Source organism: Mustela nigripes, chromosome 8 (assembly GCF_022355385.1).
Source record: "Mustela nigripes isolate SB6536 chromosome 8, MUSNIG.SB6536, whole genome shotgun sequence".
Taxonomy (NCBI): Eukaryota; Metazoa; Chordata; class Mammalia; order Carnivora; family Mustelidae; genus Mustela; species Mustela nigripes.
This window is the reverse complement of record NC_081564.1, coordinates 8,887,513-8,904,929: the sequence shown is the minus strand read 5'-3', so window position 1 is coordinate 8,904,929 and position 17,417 is coordinate 8,887,513. Positions and strand designations below refer to the sequence as shown.

At 47.7% G+C, this 17,417-nt stretch overlaps 1 long non-coding RNA gene across 2 annotated transcripts in view; it reads right to left on the bottom strand.

The window, feature by feature from the left end:
• The window catches only part of LOC132023162 (uncharacterized), a 41,922-nt gene that overhangs the window by 13,067 nt on the left and 11,438 nt on the right, over positions 1-17,417 (bottom strand). The window contains exons 2-4 of one of the 2 annotated variants that reach the window (XR_009405880.1): positions 9,598-9,752; positions 5,391-5,485; positions 4,209-4,280 (exon numbers count right to left, since the gene is read on the bottom strand). This is a non-coding gene — a long non-coding RNA (uncharacterized LOC132023162). Of the gene's footprint in view, positions 1-4,208; positions 5,486-9,597; positions 9,753-17,417 lie in introns of both variants that reach the window. The other variant, XR_009405879.1, reaches the window with a different exon arrangement.

Here is a 17,417-nt window from a genome sequence, read left to right as displayed (position 1 = left end):
GCGCCTGGGTGGCTCAGTGGGTTAAGCCTCTGCCTTCAGCTCGGGTCATGGTCTCAGGGTCCTGGGATTGAGCCCCGCATCGGGCTCTCTGCTCAGCGGGGAGCCTGCTTCCTCCTCTCTCTTTCTGCCTGCCTCTCTGCCTACTTGTGATCTCTCTCTGTCAAATAAATAAAATATTTAAAAAAAAAAACAATATTGGATTCTGTTAGACATTCATTTTGAAAGCTGCACTCCCAGAAGCCAAAACTATCTCAGCATTATTTTAGCTAGTATACTTTTCATGCACATGGAACAGTCTCTTACTGTCATTCTGAAAGCTTAGGCGAGTGTGAAGGGGAATCTGCATTTGGTTCTTAATCTAGATTTTGCATTCTTGATGTACTAAAGAAAGCCAGGGAGAGATGAACAATCTGTTGTTTTATACAAGATGATTGTGGTCTTTGGGGCCCAATGTTGAATTGCTTCAGGTCAGAAACTTCTCACTGGAATCATCTGGAAAATGTAGTTTGGGTACTTGGCACGGGGCTATGCTGGTGCAGATAACATTTGTTACTCTGAGGCTAATTACCAAGCGCACTAAGTGAACTAAAGCAGCTTTGCTTTTTTTCAGGCTGGGTTCTAAATCCCCTGACCCAAAACTCCTTTCAAACCCAGCCTCGTAATAAATGCAGAGAGGCTAGTATCCTCGTATAATATGGCTGATGGTGAAATTCTTCTTGAAAGATAAAAGCAGGGGCGCCTGGGTGGCTCAGTGGGTTAAAGCCTCTGCTTTCGGCTCAGGTCATGATCCCAGGGTCCTGGGATCGAGTCCCGCATCGGGCTCTCTGCTCAGCAGGGAGCCTGCTTCCTCCTCTCTGTCTGCCTCTCTGCCTACTTGTGATCTCTGTCTGTCAAATAAATAAATCAATCTTTAAAAAAAGAAGAAAGAAAGATAAAAGCAGAGCTCTAGCACTGAGCATAAATGCTGAATGCAAGAAACACTACTGGCCTGGCCTCTGTGGAGATATCTTTCGCTATCTTTCATCTGGAAGGAGCAGAAGGTCCCAGATCAAATCTGCCCTTATGCCCATTTCCTTACTGAGACCCCTCTAGCCGAGTCGATTAGTGATTGCAGATTCTCAGTCCCTTGGGTATGGCCCAACGGGCCAAGAGTCCAGATTTTTCCCTAGAGGGCTGGGCACAGTTGAGTGCCATTAAAAGAATGATGAGTCTCCACCACTTGGAAAACCAGACGGTGTCACTTTATATCACTAACCTAACAGGCTCCAAAAGACCTCGGTGCTAACTGAAAAGAAGGAACACGAACTAATTTCGGGGGCAGCAGAACAAGATCACAGAGAAAGACCGAGAAGTGAAGGAGAGTCCATGGAAAATTTTAGGAGGAACAAGAGAGCCGCTCTCCTGGAAACCCTCCAGCAGAGAGCAAACAAATTGTGACTTATCACACACAGCCAGAGGGTCCTCCAGCAGCATTTTCCAGGAATTCTCTTTTGTGAAAGACTTAGCCTTAAGTTGTGGCCATGCCCCCTCACACATTCTAGCTTATACATTTGTGCTCACACAGAAACTATGAGCGCAAAAGCGTTTGCAGAAGAGACAGCAACAGAAGAGCCACGTCACAACGCGCCCCCCAATCCCAGCCCCACCTGTCCTTGGGGAAAAAAATGAAAATCCTCTTTTCAAAATGCATGCCTCAGGAAAACAGCTTCGTTGCATTTGTTTCCATGCTGCAGAAAATCAACACTCGCTGGCTTCCATCCCAAACAGGGCCAAATGCAGACCGCGGAGGTTCAGCCGCCAGGAACTCCGAGGCCGCCTCCATCCTCCCTCCCCGCAAGCACATTCGACTTCAATTATGTGGGAACATGCCTGGGCCGGGGGCTGCTGCCAGAACTCTCCTGGCCCCGATGGAGGAGGCCCCGTGCTGCGGCCCAGAAGCTTTCCTAAAAGTCCATACAGGATCTCTCGGCTGCTGCCAATCGTGCACTCTCCCTTTGGCCAGATTCCTAGCTCTGGCCAGAGAAGCGCCAACGCTCTCCCTTCTCACTTTCTTCCTATACGCTCGGTGCTCCTCTCCCCACGGCCCCCCTTCCCCTCGCTCTTGTAAATAAGAATGTTCCGCTGCTTTTTAGAACCAGAATAATCCTGAGAAAAGGAGCCTACATCTAGCCCCGCCTCTCTCCTCTCTGAGCCCTCCTCAGGAGAGTGCTTTTTGGTGAACCCTTAAAAACAGTTTTCTTTTCACCTGCTGAGATAACATTCTTGGGAGAAGGGAGGTAATTGACGCTAAGAACTCATTGAGTTACTGTAGGCCCGTGTGAACCCATGCTGACTTGGAACAACCTAGAAGAACATCCCCAGGAGAGACCTCTTTTCCAGCACCAGTAACTCCCAAGTAGGCGAGCCAGAGGGGCAGACCCGGAACCTCTGGTTTCTTTGGTAGGACCCAAAGCCGGGAGAGAATGAGAAGCGCAGAATTAAGAGGATTCTCCTCCACTCGCTGAGCGATAGAGACCGGGAGCATGCTCTGCCCTGATGTGATGCACCTGATTCCAGGGGCTAGCACACGTTTGTTGAATTCCTGCTGACCGGACCACAGTTCCTGTGCATGGTCCCGTTCAGTCGCGCACGCCAGCCTGTGAGGTAGGTAGAGCTACCCCGCTGTACCAACCGGGAAACCGAGGTCCAGCCGGAGGCATCTCAGAACTGGCTGAGCTCGCATCGGGGATCCCTGATTAGGGCCGTGCTCAATCCCAGCATTGCCTGAGTCCAGACTCTGGGCTCCTCGCCACCCCACTCGACTGGCCCCTCTAAGCTTGGGACGTGGGGACGGAAAGGACACAGCTCCCAAGTCCCCATTTTGTGGTTGCCTTGGGAAAGGAGCCGAGTACGGAGTTGAGGCCACTTTGGCGTGAGTAAAATGGTCTCATACCCCTGCCTTGTGCAAGCCTCCCCCTCCCCACGGAACTTTCTAACTTTTGTCTCTTCTCCCATTTCAATGGGGCCTGAGCCAGAGCTGATAAAGGAGGAGAAAGAAAACCACACCAGTGGTTTTCCCCCAATCCACCCAAGGGCCAGCTTTGGGAAATCACTACTTTATTCCAACTAGCCCCGGAGAGGCTTGGGCCTAGTTCATACCAACCATTTAAGCTGACATCTCAGCCCTGTTCTATAGAGCTTCATGGAAGCCGGGGTGCTTCCCGGCTGGAAACGTTGCTTCTGGAACAAAACTGTCTAGACCCTAAGGAGTCCTTTCTTTGAGAGTGTAGACTCAGTTACTGCCCCCAGAGGCACGAGCAGGAATAAATAGGCTAACTGGAAACTAGATTCTGAAGGGATCAGTTTAGCTTGTGGCTTCAGTTTATTACAGAATCAGTGGAAAGGGAAAGCCTGGAACACATTTTTTATGAACTCCCGGCGGGGGGGGTGTTACAAAGCGGTGTTAACTTGGCAGGTATAGACTGGTCTGTGTGTGTCCGTGTGTAAAGGTCATCCAAAACCTTTTTCTTCTTCTTTTTCTTTTTTTTGATATTGTAACAAGTGAAATTTAATTTAGAATACAGATGCAATACCTGTTATCCTGCTTATATATTTTAAATGCTGTAAGATAATGGCAAGAGCATTGTATTTTGAGATATACACGTGTATTATTTGTATATTACTTGTATGGTTTTTTTAAATTTTTGAGATATAATTAGCATATAACAGAATGCAGGTCTGAAGCCTTCAGTTGGATGAGTTTTGACAGTTGTCCCCGTCCGCGTAATCACCACCCAAATCAAGATACAGAGCATTTCCATCTCCCCCCAAAAATAGGATGTTTTATTTTTAAAGCAGGAAAATATAGAGAGGAAAAGTAAAAGCAGTCTCATTTCTTTCTTTTTTTTCTTTTTTTTTTTTTTAGAGAGAGAGAGAGAGAGAGAGAGCGTGTGCGCGCAAGCACAGGCAGAGTGGCAGGCTAGAGGCAGAGGGAGAAGCAGGCTCCCTGCCCAGCAAGGAGCCCGATGTGGGACTCGATCCCAGGACTCTGAGATCATGACCCGAGCCGAAGGCAGCCGCTTAACCCACTGAGCCACCCAGGCGTCCCAAGCAGTCTCATTTCAATAGAGGAAACCATTAACACGTTGGGGGTGTTTCTTCTAGTGTTTTCTAGGCATATAGTTTCTATATGGTTGATTTGTTCCCTCAGTAATTGCTTGAGGGCCTACCTACTAAGTGGCAGACCCCGTCAGGATTCTGGGGCTCCAGCAGCGGATACAACTGTCCCCGTCATTGCTGCCCTACAAACAAATGAAATTGTGTGAAATTTTAGAAAATGTAAATGCTAGGATGCAATAGTGTCAGGGGGCAGGAAGGAAGAGCTGCTTCAAGGAGGGTAAGGCACAGATGCCTCCGTGGTTGACTGCATACAAAAGAGGCTTGCTTTGGACTTCTGGCCTCCAGAACTGTAAGAGAATCAACTTCTATTTGTCCTAAGCCCCCTAGTTCGCGGTACTTTGTTATTCTGGGACACTGACCCGTGGGTCTTTGCTTCCATTCCCTCTGACAGCTTGGCAGCTGCTCCCTTCCCCGGCCATTTCGTATTCCTGCAGTCCACCTAGGCACTGTGTCCTCCTGCGGGAGGGAGTCTCCGGGATAAGCCTGGCCTCCCCAGGCTGCGGTTTCTCTCCACACCAGCAGTCATGATTCATTCCTGGTCATCTCCACCAGCTCTCAGAAAGAGAGGGGTTTCTCAGCGAAGGGCCCTGGCCTCCGCCTTCCTTATCCTCTCTCAGTGAGCTCACCAGGTCCTGTGGTTTGAAAGACCATCTTGATGCCCTGAAATCCCATTCCCAAATTTCTACCTGCGGCCTCGACCCTGCCCTGAGCTCCAGTTGCCGCGGCTTCCTTGCTGGTCTTTCCACCGTGACTCCTACCCCCTTCCAAATCATTCTCAACACCCCCACTTACGGCAGTTATAAAGCCCATCCGTGATTTTCTGGATCTCAGAGTAAAATCCAAAGTCTTGCCTGGGCCTACGGGTCTTGCGTGATCTGGCCCTGACCTGCCTTTCCAGTCTCACCTCCCAGTTCCCTCCACCCCCTCCCTACCTCCCAGCTCCCTTGAGACCTTCACTGGTGTGTTCGTCTGCTAGCACACAGCCAGCAGAGTGCCACAAACCGAACAGCTTCAGCAACAGAAATGCATCGTCTTGTGGTCTAGAGGCAGAAAAGCCCAAGATCCAGGTGGCAGCAGGACTGGTTCCGTCTGCGGCCGTGCAGGAAGGGTGGGCTTAGGGCCTCTCTTTTTGCAAATGGAGATCTGGCCAGTCTGCCTCCGAGCTGGACAGGCAGAGCATTTAGAGGTTTGTGCCCAGGGGGCCTGGGTTCAAATCCCAGCTCTGCTACTACCTGGTTGAGTGATTTAGGGAAAGTTACGTGACATCTCAGAGCAGTGATTTCATCTCCAAAATGGCAATAGTAGTAAGAGCTGCTCCTCAGGAGATCTGTGGGAAGATTAAAGGAACCAGTGCTTAGCTTAGCTCGGTGGGCACAAATAGTGGTCTCCATGTCAGCATTTCTCACCCCAACCTGTTTTAGTGGCCGCTGTGCTTATCTGTCACTGTCCCCTGGCTAGATGAAGGTGGGGACCATTTTCCCTCATCCGCACAAGGTCTGGCCCAGAGAAGCCCCTCAACAGGGGACTGTTGGACGGAATGAAGGAAGGAGGGAATGGAAAAGGGCCAGGCAGAGTAAAACCAACACGCTCTGCATGATAGAGGGCACGCAAGGGGCAGCCTCGCCTGGACAATGTGGGCACCCAGCCCCTCCCCTAGAATCTGCAGGACTTTAATAGAGTGAATGGGGACAGGCAACAGGAAGAAGGAACAAAATGTCTGAGGGGTTCAGGAGAGGTCAGGGTGATTGTGACCAAGCTTGCCAGGAACAGGCTGTAGGGACAAGGTGGCAACTGAGATGGACCTTGGAAGGACAGAGTGGGCTGGCCTGCCCTGTGGCCTCTGTCTTTGGAGCAGGAAACCAAGTCTGGAGAAAACTGCCTGGACCAAATGCTGCTGGTTAGAGGAATGAGTCTGTGAGATGCCTTCAGGTACAAGTAACAGAATCCCAACTGAACAGGATGGGGGATTTATCTCACGAGGTAAGAATGGAGGTAGGTCCAGTTCTGGATTAATTAGATGAGCGGCTCAACAGCCTCACCAAAGATCCAGTCCAGAAGCCCTCCAAGAGACTTTCCCTCACTTTCTATGAGGCCAACCATGGTTCATCTCCCAAGAATGGAGTTGGGCCTCGCCACCCCAGAAACTCAAAGAGGTTGACTTTTGAGACAGTCGTGCAGCTCTCTTAGCAAATAGATGAAATCATAATTGGTTGTAGCCAGTCATAGGATTGGTATGGACAGGGATGGTCATATGGTGAGATTATGGCCGATGAGATGGAGAGTGAAGTCTGCTGGGGGTTTCTGGAAATGATTTTACCCCCTGAGATTAAAAAAGGTGAAAGTGAGAAAGTTCCTTTTGTTCCTGGCTCCTGCCTTCCTTCTTTCTTTCCTTCTCAGAATGCTGCTGTTGTGAGGCTGTGATGCTTGGTGTCACAGCAGCCATTCTGTGACTCAGAGGGACAATGTTGCAGACATGCTAAGGATGGCAGAGCAGAAAGTAAGAAAGAACCAGGTTCTTGATGACGTAGTTGAATCACCAAACCAACACTGAAATTGCTTACCTCCATACAGCTAATTCATGCAGTAAATAAACCTTTATCACTTAAGTCCCATTAGTAGGTTATTCTATTACTTACAGACTAACGCATTCCTAATTGATAGAGTCCCTTACTTTCCGCAATACATTTCACATTCCTTCTTTGCTGGTAATAAATTTGGAGCTGGTGGCCATCTTTTCTGCCATGTGGAAAGAGAGCACTTGAGAATAAAATCAATACAGCAAAAAGGAGTGGGGAGAAATGGAGAGGGACTGGATCCAGCTATGCCAGAAATGAGCCCTATTCCTGGCCTTTGTAGTTACATAAGCCAATAAGTTCTATCCTTCCTCTCCCCCCACTCTTTTTTTTTTTTTCCTTAATCCAGGTTCTTTTGATTTTCTGTCACTGAAAGTCTTGACTAATATACTGTGTCCCCAAGTGCCATTTCAGGGTGTTCCCCCAGGTCACAGATCATCACAAAGTATTTGTCAAGGAAATGAATTCACTACTTTACCTTCTCTTTCCTGTATCCCAGACGTTGGGAAGATACCCAGCCCAACTACAGTCCTATTGCTGGGTGTCTACAGTGGACAGCATGTTAGGCCATGATATCTTACAAACTTAAGGCCTGTATTAGTCGGGATCATTTGGGCACAGGTCAGAAATCCAACCCCAACTGATAAAAGCAAAAAAGAGGATTTGCTTAGCTCTCATTAAGAGACGCTTAGGGGTAGGGGTGGCCTTAGGGACCGTGGTCCTACAGCTGGCCAGCTCATTAACCACCCGGAGCTCCGTTTACCTTCAGATTGATCTCACTTTCCCATCCACACGCAGGCTTCCTCCAGGTGGAGGCCGATGAGGAGGGCGGGGCCCCGCATGGCTCTGGGTACTGCTCACACTGGCTCACCAGCATCCGTTCTCTCCATCTTCCATGTAGAATCCCATGACTTCATTTCCTTTAGCCCAGTCTGGGGCACATGCCCCTATCTGGGATAACCACCCTGACTCTGACTGGCCGTACCTGGGCCATCTGTCACAGTGTTGTGTCCTTTAGGGCAATGGGACTATGACCACCTTGTGTGGGGAAGAGAATGCTCCCCAGAGAAAGGAAGGGTGCTATTGTGCAAATGCAGGGTCAGGAAGGTAGGGCCTGGTGGATGGAAATGCTGACATCTGTCATAAAGCCATCCCATTACAAACTGGGACTTCAAAAAATCTTGATGGATTTCACGAACTGCTTTTGGACTCACTAAATACTTCCTTTGCACCTGTTAAGGGCCACGAGCTACGTGTTAGGAGCTGGAGAAATAAAGATGATCAAGCAGAAGTCCCTACGCCTGCAGACTTCACAATCGAGTAAGTGACCAGATGTGTAAACCGGTATATCATGGTTCGCTGTCATAAACTGTTTGGCTCTGGGAAAGTGAGAGAGGGTGTGCTTTATTCTCCCCAGTTGTCCCCACGGTGGGGGAGCTTAAGGAAAGCTACAAAAGAGAAGTGTCATTTTGAGCTAAGCCTTGAAATCCAAGCATGGAGATTGGCAGGTAGAAGGGGGTGGGCCGGTCCTTCAGCAGAGGAAACAGCAGGAGCCAAGGAACAGAGGGAAGGAAGTGCCTAGTGGATCCCGAGAGCTCGCAGGGAGGCCCAGCTGGTTGGAGGGGGCCGTTGTGTGTTTGGTACCATCGTGGCCAACCATGGCCACACCCTCATCGCCTGAACCTGTGCATATGGCCTTATATGGCAAAGTGGCCTCTGCAGATGTGATTAAGTTGATGATCTTCAGATGGGGAGAATTGTCCAGGTGAGACCTAAATGCAGTCACAAAGGTTCTTTTCAGAGGGAGGTGGGAGACCAGAGCTGTAGGAGGTGGTGTGGGACCAAAAGCAGAGGGAGCAAAGGCCATGTAGGGCCAAAAGCCAAGGCATGGGAATGGCAAGCAGAAGAAGAAAAGGTAAGGAACAGATTCTCCCTAAGAGCCTCCAGAAGAAACGAGGCACTTGGAGTTAGCCCCATAAGACTCACTGTGGACTTCTCACTCCCATAACTCTAAGATGTTGTATGTGGTTTTTATCCACCAAACTTGTGGCAACATGTTACAGAAGCAACAGGAAACTAATACAGGCAGAGGAAAGAGAATAGGATCAGGGCCAGTGGAAAGAGAATAGGATCAGGTTACGAGGACCTTGTCTATATGACTCCAAGAAATTTGGCCTGGCCAGTCCACAGGTTCTAACCCCCTGGCCACAGAAATAGGTTAATAAAAGAACATGGGACCCAGTTCTGCCCGATAAGCATTGGCTCTAGGAATTTTGTGGTGATCCTGTCTTCGGGGATTGCCAAGCCGGTCAGAATGGAAGCTTGGAGCTGTAAGGGGCCATCTTTGCTATGATGTAAAGAGGACTTGTCTGGGGATGTAGTTAACACAGAGGATAGCCGAGCTAAGAGATGGAGAGGAACTGGGTCCCCAAGTCTAATACATTCTTTTTTTTTTTTTTTTTTTAAGATTTTATTTATTTATTTGACAGAGAGAGATCACAAGTAGGCAGAGAGGCAGGCAGAGAGAGAGGAGGAGGCAGGCTCCCTGCCGAGCAGAGAGCCCGATGTGGGACTCGATCCCAGGACCTGAGATCATGACCTGAGCCGAAGGCAGCGGCTTAACCCACTGAGCCACCCAGGCGCCCTAATACATTCTTCAGCCAATTTGTATCATAAGCCTTTGGTGCCACTTGAAATGGAGACTCATGGGGAGGAGTGGGGATGATTTTTTTTATTTTTTAAAGTTGGCTCCACACCCAGTATGGGGCTTGAACTCAGGACCCTGAGACCAAGAGTCACATGCTCTTCCAACAGAGCCAGTCAGGCGCCCTGGCTGGGTGTGATTTTTATTGGACGGGGATGATACCTGTTCTTCTCAAGCTCATTCAGGAGCTCCCGCTGGCCGGTGTCAGTTCCTCCCTGGCTGTGGCAGGAGGCTTTGGTTCTCGCTACGTGGGCGTCTCCATAAATGGCCAGAGTGTCCTTCTGACATGACAGCTGGCTTCTGCCAGAGTGAACTGTCTGAGGAAGAGAAAGTGAGAGCGCCTGACCAAGATGAAAGCCGAAGACTTCTTAGTAACCAAATCTTGGAAGTGACCAACCACCATTTCTGCCATGTTCCATATGTTTGAAGCTAGTCACGAAGTCCAACCCAGTCACAGGGGGACTAGAGTTAAGCTTCACTTTTTTTTTTTTTTTTTAAAGTAAACTCTACGCCACACATGGGGCTTGAACTCATGACCCGGAGATCAAGAGTGGCATGTTCTACCTACTGAGCCAGCCAGGCACCCCCAGCTTCAGCTTCTCAAAAGGGAGACCTATCAGAGGATGTGTAGGGCATCATTTTTAAACCAGCAGACCACCAAACTTCCTGATATCTCATTCGTGAGATTTGGGTCACATGGTTGTACCTGAGCCAGTCACTGGTAAGGGGAATGGATTCTCCCAAGACTAGACATTTCTGAGGGCTGGGCTCAGTTTCCTTGGGGCTCAATGCCGCGTGGGGGAGGGGAAGTGCCTGAACAAAACCAGTATTCTGGGAGACAGGAAAGAATGGGTGCCAGTGTGGGACCGGCGGGAGTGTGCCATAGGCAGTACGTGGGCTGGGGTAACTGGGAAAGGCTAGGGGGACGTGTCAATGGAAGAGGAGCTAAATTTAATACTTAATTAAGTCTCGGGTTCTTTAGCGGTATATATTTACCAGAAGAAGAAGGAGAATAAGATGAATGGTGTTTCCTTCCTGAGTTGGAACCCTGTTTTGTCCCCTCTGCCCTAGAAATTTTCTAATTTGTGTTCTCTATGGAGACACAATAATCCTTTTTATCACTGAGTCTTTGCAAAAATGCTAACTATTTCATAATGAAAGTCAAGGTTGTGCTAATTAAAAGATCCAACGTGAAGCCCAAACAGTTTTTTTTTAATTGAAGTGAAATTCACATAACACAAAATTAACTATTTGAAAGTGAACCTTCGGTGCCGATTTGTACATTCACAGTGCTGTGTAAACACCACCTCTGTCGAGTTCCAAAATGCTCGCACACTTCTCCACCCCCAGAGCAACCCCGGACCTATTAGCAGTCACTCCCCGTTCTCTCTTCCCCCAGCCCCTGGCAACCGCCAATCTGCCTTCTGTCTCTATGGGTTCGCCTGCTCTGGGCGTTTCATATAAATGGAATCATACACTCTGTGGCCTTTTGCGTCTGGCTTCTGTCACTTACCATCCTGTGTTTGAGGCTCATTCATGATAGTGTGTGTCAGAATCTCACTCTTTTTTATGACTGAATGATATTCCATTGTCCAAATACACATTTTGTTTATCTGTTCACCCACTTAGGGACATTTGGGATGTTTCCATTTTTTGGCTACTGCGACTAGTGCTGTTATGAACATGTATGTACATATATTATTTTTGAGTTCCTGTTTTCAATTTTTTGGGGGGGGGTGTACACCTAGGAATGAAATTGCTGGGTCGTATGGTACTTCTGTGTTTAGCTCCTGATGAGCCGGCAAACTGTTTCCTTTTTTTTTTTTTTTAAAGATTTTATTTATTTACTTGTCAGAGAGAGAGAGAAAGCACACAAGCAGGGGGAGTGACAGGCGGAAGGAGAAATAGGCTCCCTGCCGAGCAGAGGCTTGTGACCTGAGCCAAAGGCAGATGCTTGACTTGACTGAGCCACCCAGGAACCCCTGCTTATGATTTTCTTAATAACACTTTTTTCCCTCTAGCTTAGTCTATTGTTTTTTTTTTTTTTTTAAGTTTTATTTATTTATCTGACAGAGATAGAAGAGAGCACAAGCTCGGGGAGCAGCAGGCAGAGGGAGAGAGAGAAGCAGGCTTCCTGCTCAATGGGGAGCCCAATGCAGGGGCTCGATTCCAGGACCCTAGGATCATGACTTGAGGCAAAGGCAGACGTTTAACACTGAGCCACCAGGTGCCCCTAGCGTAAGAATACAGTGTATAATACATATAACCTATGAAATATGTGTTCCCTATGTTACCAGTAGGCTTCCAGTCGACAATAGGATATTGTTGACCCTGCATTGTTCAAGGGTCAACTGTATATTGCTTTTACCTTCTCATTCATTTCCCTGGTTCTCTAGGAGTGTGTTAAAATAATTTTTTTTTTTTTTTTTTTTTTTTTAGTAATCTCTACGCCCAACATAGGGCTGGAACTCAAGACCCTGAGATCAAGAGTCACATGCTTTTCAGACGGAGCCAGCCAGAAGCCCCCAGGAGTGGATTTAAAAAACACAACACATAGGGGCACCTGGTGGCTCAGTCAGTTAGGCATCCAATCTTGGTTTCTGCTGGGGTCACGATCTCAGGTTCTTGAGATCAAGCCCCATGTAGGGCTCCATGCCCAGCGTGGAGTCGGCTCCAGATTCTCTCTCCCTCTCCCTCTGCCATTCCGTCTGCCAATCCGGCTCCAAATACATAAATAATACATAAATACATAAATAAGCATAAATAATACATAAATAAGCAAGATCTTTTTTTTTTTTTAATAAATAAGCAAAATCTTAAAACAAAATAGAACAATACATACACATACCACACGTGTAACTCCACTTAAAATCTGTTAATTAGGGGTGCCTGGGTGGTGTAGTCGTTTGGGCATCTGCCTTCTGCTCAGGTCATGATCCAGGGTCCTGGGATCAAGTCCCACATTGGGCTCCCTTCTCTGTGGGGAGCCTGCTTTTCCCTCTTCCTGTCACCACCCCCCTTCCCGCTCAGGCTCTCTCTTTCTCAAATAAATAAAACCTTTTTAAAAATAAAATAAAATCTGTTAAATATCTGTTAATTCATTTAAAATATCAAGCAGGGTGCCTGGTTGGGTCAGTCGGTTAAGCAACTGACTCATGATCTCAGCTCAGGCCTTGATCTCAGGGTCATGTGTTCAAGCCCCACACTGGGCTCCATGCTGGGCATGGGGCCTACTTAAAAACAAAAACCAAACAAACAAAAAACCAAGCATCTATTAAGGGTCAGGCAGTGTTCTAGCCTTTATAACTGCAAACAATAAAGTTCCTGCCTTTGTTGGGCTTACTTCTAGTGGAAGGAAACAAGTAATAAAGAAACCACCAAATATATATCTAGTAGTGATAAGTGGTATGAGGAAAGATAATGCAGATTATGGGGGTAAGTGTGAGGAAGTAGGGTGCTGTTATACACAACAGGGTGCTCAGGGAAGCCTTCTCCACTAAGAAGGATAAAAAATGAGCCCGAAGATCCAAATAAGGTAAAGGACTGAGCCACGTGTATGCCTGGGGGAAGGGCATCCCAAGCAGAGGGAGGCACAAGTGCAAAGGCCCTGAGGCAGGTTGGGGGCGGGTGTGCTTGACAGGTTGGAAGACTGTCAAGGAGGCCAGTGTGTGGAGGCTGGAATAAAGCACAAGAGTGGAAGGAGACGACCGAGGAGGTAGTGAAGGTCCAGATGTTTAAGACCTTATAAGTCAAGGTAACCATGTGGCACTTATTATTAAGACGTGAGAACTATGGGAGTATTTTTTAGCATGGGAGCCATAGACTATGACCTGTGTGTGTGTCTTTTTTTTTTTTTTTTTTTAAGATGTTGTTTGAGAACCATACCCAGGGGGGAAGATTGTAAGCAGACAGAGGACAAGCAAGTGCAGGGCAGGCCTGGGGGAGAGAATGGGGAGAGAATGCAGCTGAGATCAGGAGGGTGTGAGTCCCTTCAGGGGAGAAAAGCAAGGTGGGGAAGGTAAGCGGGGCTCACGGGGGAGTTCAGGGCAGAGAGCCAGGTGGCAGGAATGTCTCTGGAAGGAGGAAGTGAGGAAGTCTGCTGCTAAGGCCAGGAAGGCGGGCTTCTGCAATGGGGCCGCCTCAGCAGACATCGAGGAAAGTGTTTCTTTGAAGGGGTGGGGCTCAGGAGAGAAGGCGCCTGGCGGAAAGGGAGGTGCGGGCAGGCACTCTGCTCGGTGGCAGGCAGGGCGGCAGGCAGGGCCGGAAGGCAGAGGTGGCCCAAGGGGGGTGAGCACCAGTGGAGGGTTACTTTTGTAAAGATGAGAGGTACTTGTAGTGCTTACTTAAAAACAATACATTTTTAAAACATTTAGAGTTAAATTTTAAAAGAAAAAAAAAATATTTAGGGGCCCCTGGCTGGCTCAGTTACTATATATAGCATGTGACTCCTGATCTCCAGGTGGTCAGTTCAAGCTCCATATTGGGTGTCGAGTTTATTTAAAAAAAATAAAAAAGAATGACTTGGGTGGCTCAGTCAGTTAAGCGTCTGCCTTCAGCTCAGGGCATGATCCCAGGATTCCAGGATCGAGACTCCTTGCTCAGCGGGGAGCCTGCTTCTCCCTCTCCCTCTGCCTGCTGCTCTCTCTGCCAAGTAAAATAATAATAATAATAATAATAATAATAATAATAATAATAAATTAATAATTAAGAGTTTTTTTTAAAAATGAGAGCTGTTATAGCATGTTGGTTTGCTGGAGAGAATGAGCCAGAAGAGAGCTGAGCTGAGCACTGGGGCTGTCCCTCAGTAGGAGAGAGATAGTAGGATTTAGATCGAACAGTGGACCCTTCTACAAGCACAAATAATGTTTCTATGGGTGAGCCTGCTACTGAACTTTGAATTTGAACTCCTTAGGGTTTATCTAATAACCTAAGAACATCACCCGTGTTCTCTTAGCTCCAAAGCCATCTGGCAGTAGTTTGTTTCTTAGTACTATTTTTTTTTATTATGGCAAAATATACATAAAATTTACCATTTTAATCATTTTTTTAAAAAGATTTATTTATTTGGGGGAGAGAGAGCTTGTGAGCAGAAGGGAGGGGCAGAGGGAGAGAGAATCTCAAGCAGATTCCCTGCTGAGCGGGGAGCTTGATTAGGGGCTTGATCCCATGACCTTGAGATCATGACCTGAACCAAAATCAAGAATCAGGTGCCTAACTGACCGAGCCACCCAAGTGCCCCCATTTTAGCTATTCTTTTTTTCTTTTTCTTTTCTTTTTTTTCTTTTTGAGAGGGAAAACAAGCTGGGGAGCAGCAGAGGGAAAGGGAGAAGCAGACTCCCTGCTACGCAGGGAGGCCCACATAGGACTCCATCCCAGGATCCTGGGATCATGACCTGAGCTGAAGACAGACACTTAACTGACTGAGCCACCCAGGTGCCCCCATTTTAACCCTCCTTAAGTATACAGATCATTGGCATTAATTACCGTGTTCTGCATCCATCACAACTATTTTTTTTTTAAGATTTTGTTTATTTATTTATTTGACAGACAGAGATCACAAGTAGGCAGAAAGGCAGGCCGAGAGAGAGGAGGAAGCAGGCTCCCTGCTGAGCAGAGAGCCCGATGTGGGGCTCGATCCCAGGACTCTGGGATCATGACCTGAGCCGAAGGCAGAGGCTTTAACCCACTGAGCTACCCAGGCGCCCCATCACGACTATTTTTTTTTTTTTAAGATTTTATTTATTTATTTGACAGACAGAGATCACAAGTAGGCAGAGAGGCAGGCAGAGAGAGAGGGGGAAGCAGGCTCCCTGCTGAGCAGAGAGCCCGATGCAGGGCTCAATCCCAGGATCCTGAGATCATGACCTGAGCCGAAGGCAGAAGCTTAACCGACTGAGCCACCCAGGCGCCCTCAAACACTGGGCTTTACCTAGGGGTTGAGAATTTAGGAATCTACCTCCTCAGTTCCCCACTACCTAGGCTTTCCCAAGAGGCCAAGTTGTCACCAGCCCAGCCTCGTTTTTGTCATTGTAGGCGAGCCTCTCGTCTCTGCCCCTTCGGTCTATCTACAGAAAATAGCACAAAACACTCAGGGCTCCAAATGCCAGGACACCCACCACCTCTTTAGGCGGGAGGTGAATAAGGCCAGAAGGGGAAGGGTCTGTGGGAGACACATGGGCACAGGCCCCGCATACCCATCATGACTCCCTTCAACACAGCCTCTTGCCTTGCTTTCCCTCTTGGCCAATACAGAAGGATAAGCTTCCATTTGGAAGGGGAGGGAGATGAGTGGGAATGGGTCCATTACTCGATTACTAGAGGTCAGTCCACAAAAAACAACTTCCAAAGCTTGGCATGAAATAGCCTATGTGTAAATGCAGTCTGTTCATTCAGTGGAAACCTACTGAAAAGGGAAGGAAATTCTATAATATGCTACAACGGGGATGAATCTTGAAGACATTATGGTGAGTGAAGGTAGCCAGACGCAAAAGGTCAAATATTGTATGATTCCACTTCTTTTTTTCTTTTATTTGTTCATTTGAGAGAGAGAGAGAGAGCGAGCACAAGCAGGGGGGAGAGGGAGAAGCAGACTCCCCGCTTAGCTGGGAGCCTGATGTGGGGCTTGATCCCACGACCTGAAGATCATGACCCAAGCCAAAGGCAGACGTTCAACCATCTGAGCCACCCAGAAGCCCCATCTGATTCTGCTTCTATAAGGTACTTCAAGTAGTCAAGTTCCTAGAGACAGAAAGTAGAAGGGTGCTCACTGAGGGCTGGGGGCTGAGGAGGGTAGGGAGGAAACAGGTAATTAGTGTTTAATGGAGACTGAGTTTCCTTTCGGAAGAGGAATGGTGGTGTTGCCTGCCCAACCATGGGAAGGTATCTGATGTCACTAAGTTGCAAACTTAAAAATGGTTACAATGGTAAATTTTCTGTTATGTATATTTTGCCACAAGAAAAAGAAATAGCCCAAGGGGCAGAAAGTAGATTAGTGGTTGCCAGGGGGCTGAGGAAGGGGGAACAGGCATTGGTTGCCAATGGTTATGGGATTTCCTTTCGGGATGATGGAATGTTCTAAAATTATACTGTGGTGACGGTTGCACAACTCTGCAAATACACTAAAAACCACTGAACTGCACACACATTTGAATGGGTGACTTACAGAGGACGGGAATTAGATCTCAACAAAGCTGTTAAAAGAATAGTCCAAGTTGGACATCTTAGGAAAAGTGCTAAATTAACAGATTCTTTTCCTTCATTTGCTTTCGCTCTCCCTCTCCTTCCTGCTTTCTTGGCCTTCATGTGTTTGGACAATTTTAAGAAACTGCTGTCTGCCTTTCTCCTTTTTATGTCTAGCATTGTTGAGTATTCTGCTGACTTTTAATGCCCTTTAAGGCCTGGGGGAAAGGAAAGTCTGTTAAGGTCAGGCTGGAATAAATGGGTATTTGTAAAGTGGTATAATAATATTGCCCAATAAAAATGAGATCAAAGGGTTTAACAAGGCTTATGAGGAGGAAAAGTTGAAAATCATAGTCTTACAAGACCATACCAAAAATCTGGGTGAAAGCTGAAAGTTCCAGCCCCAAGTCTATCTTCTCTCTACAAGCAGGGGTTGGGCCATTCAGCACGTGGCCTGTCTTTCATTTTCCTGCAACTTTCCTCTGAAAGTTCCCTTCCTGGTGCCTGGATGGCTTAGTCTGTGAAGCATACGACTCTTGATCTCCAGGCTGTGGGTTCGAGTCCCACACTGCATGTAGAGATTACATAAAAATAAAAGTCTTAAAAAAAAAAAGTTCTGGGGCACCTGGGTGGCTCAGTGGGTTAAAGCCTCTGCCTTCGGCTCAGGTCATGATCCCAGGGTCCTGGGATCGAGTCCCGCATCGGGCTCTCTGCTCAGCAGGGAGCCTGCTTCCCTTCCTCTCTCTGCCTGCCTCTCTGCCTACTTGTGATCTCTGTCTGTCAAATAAATAAATGAAATCTTT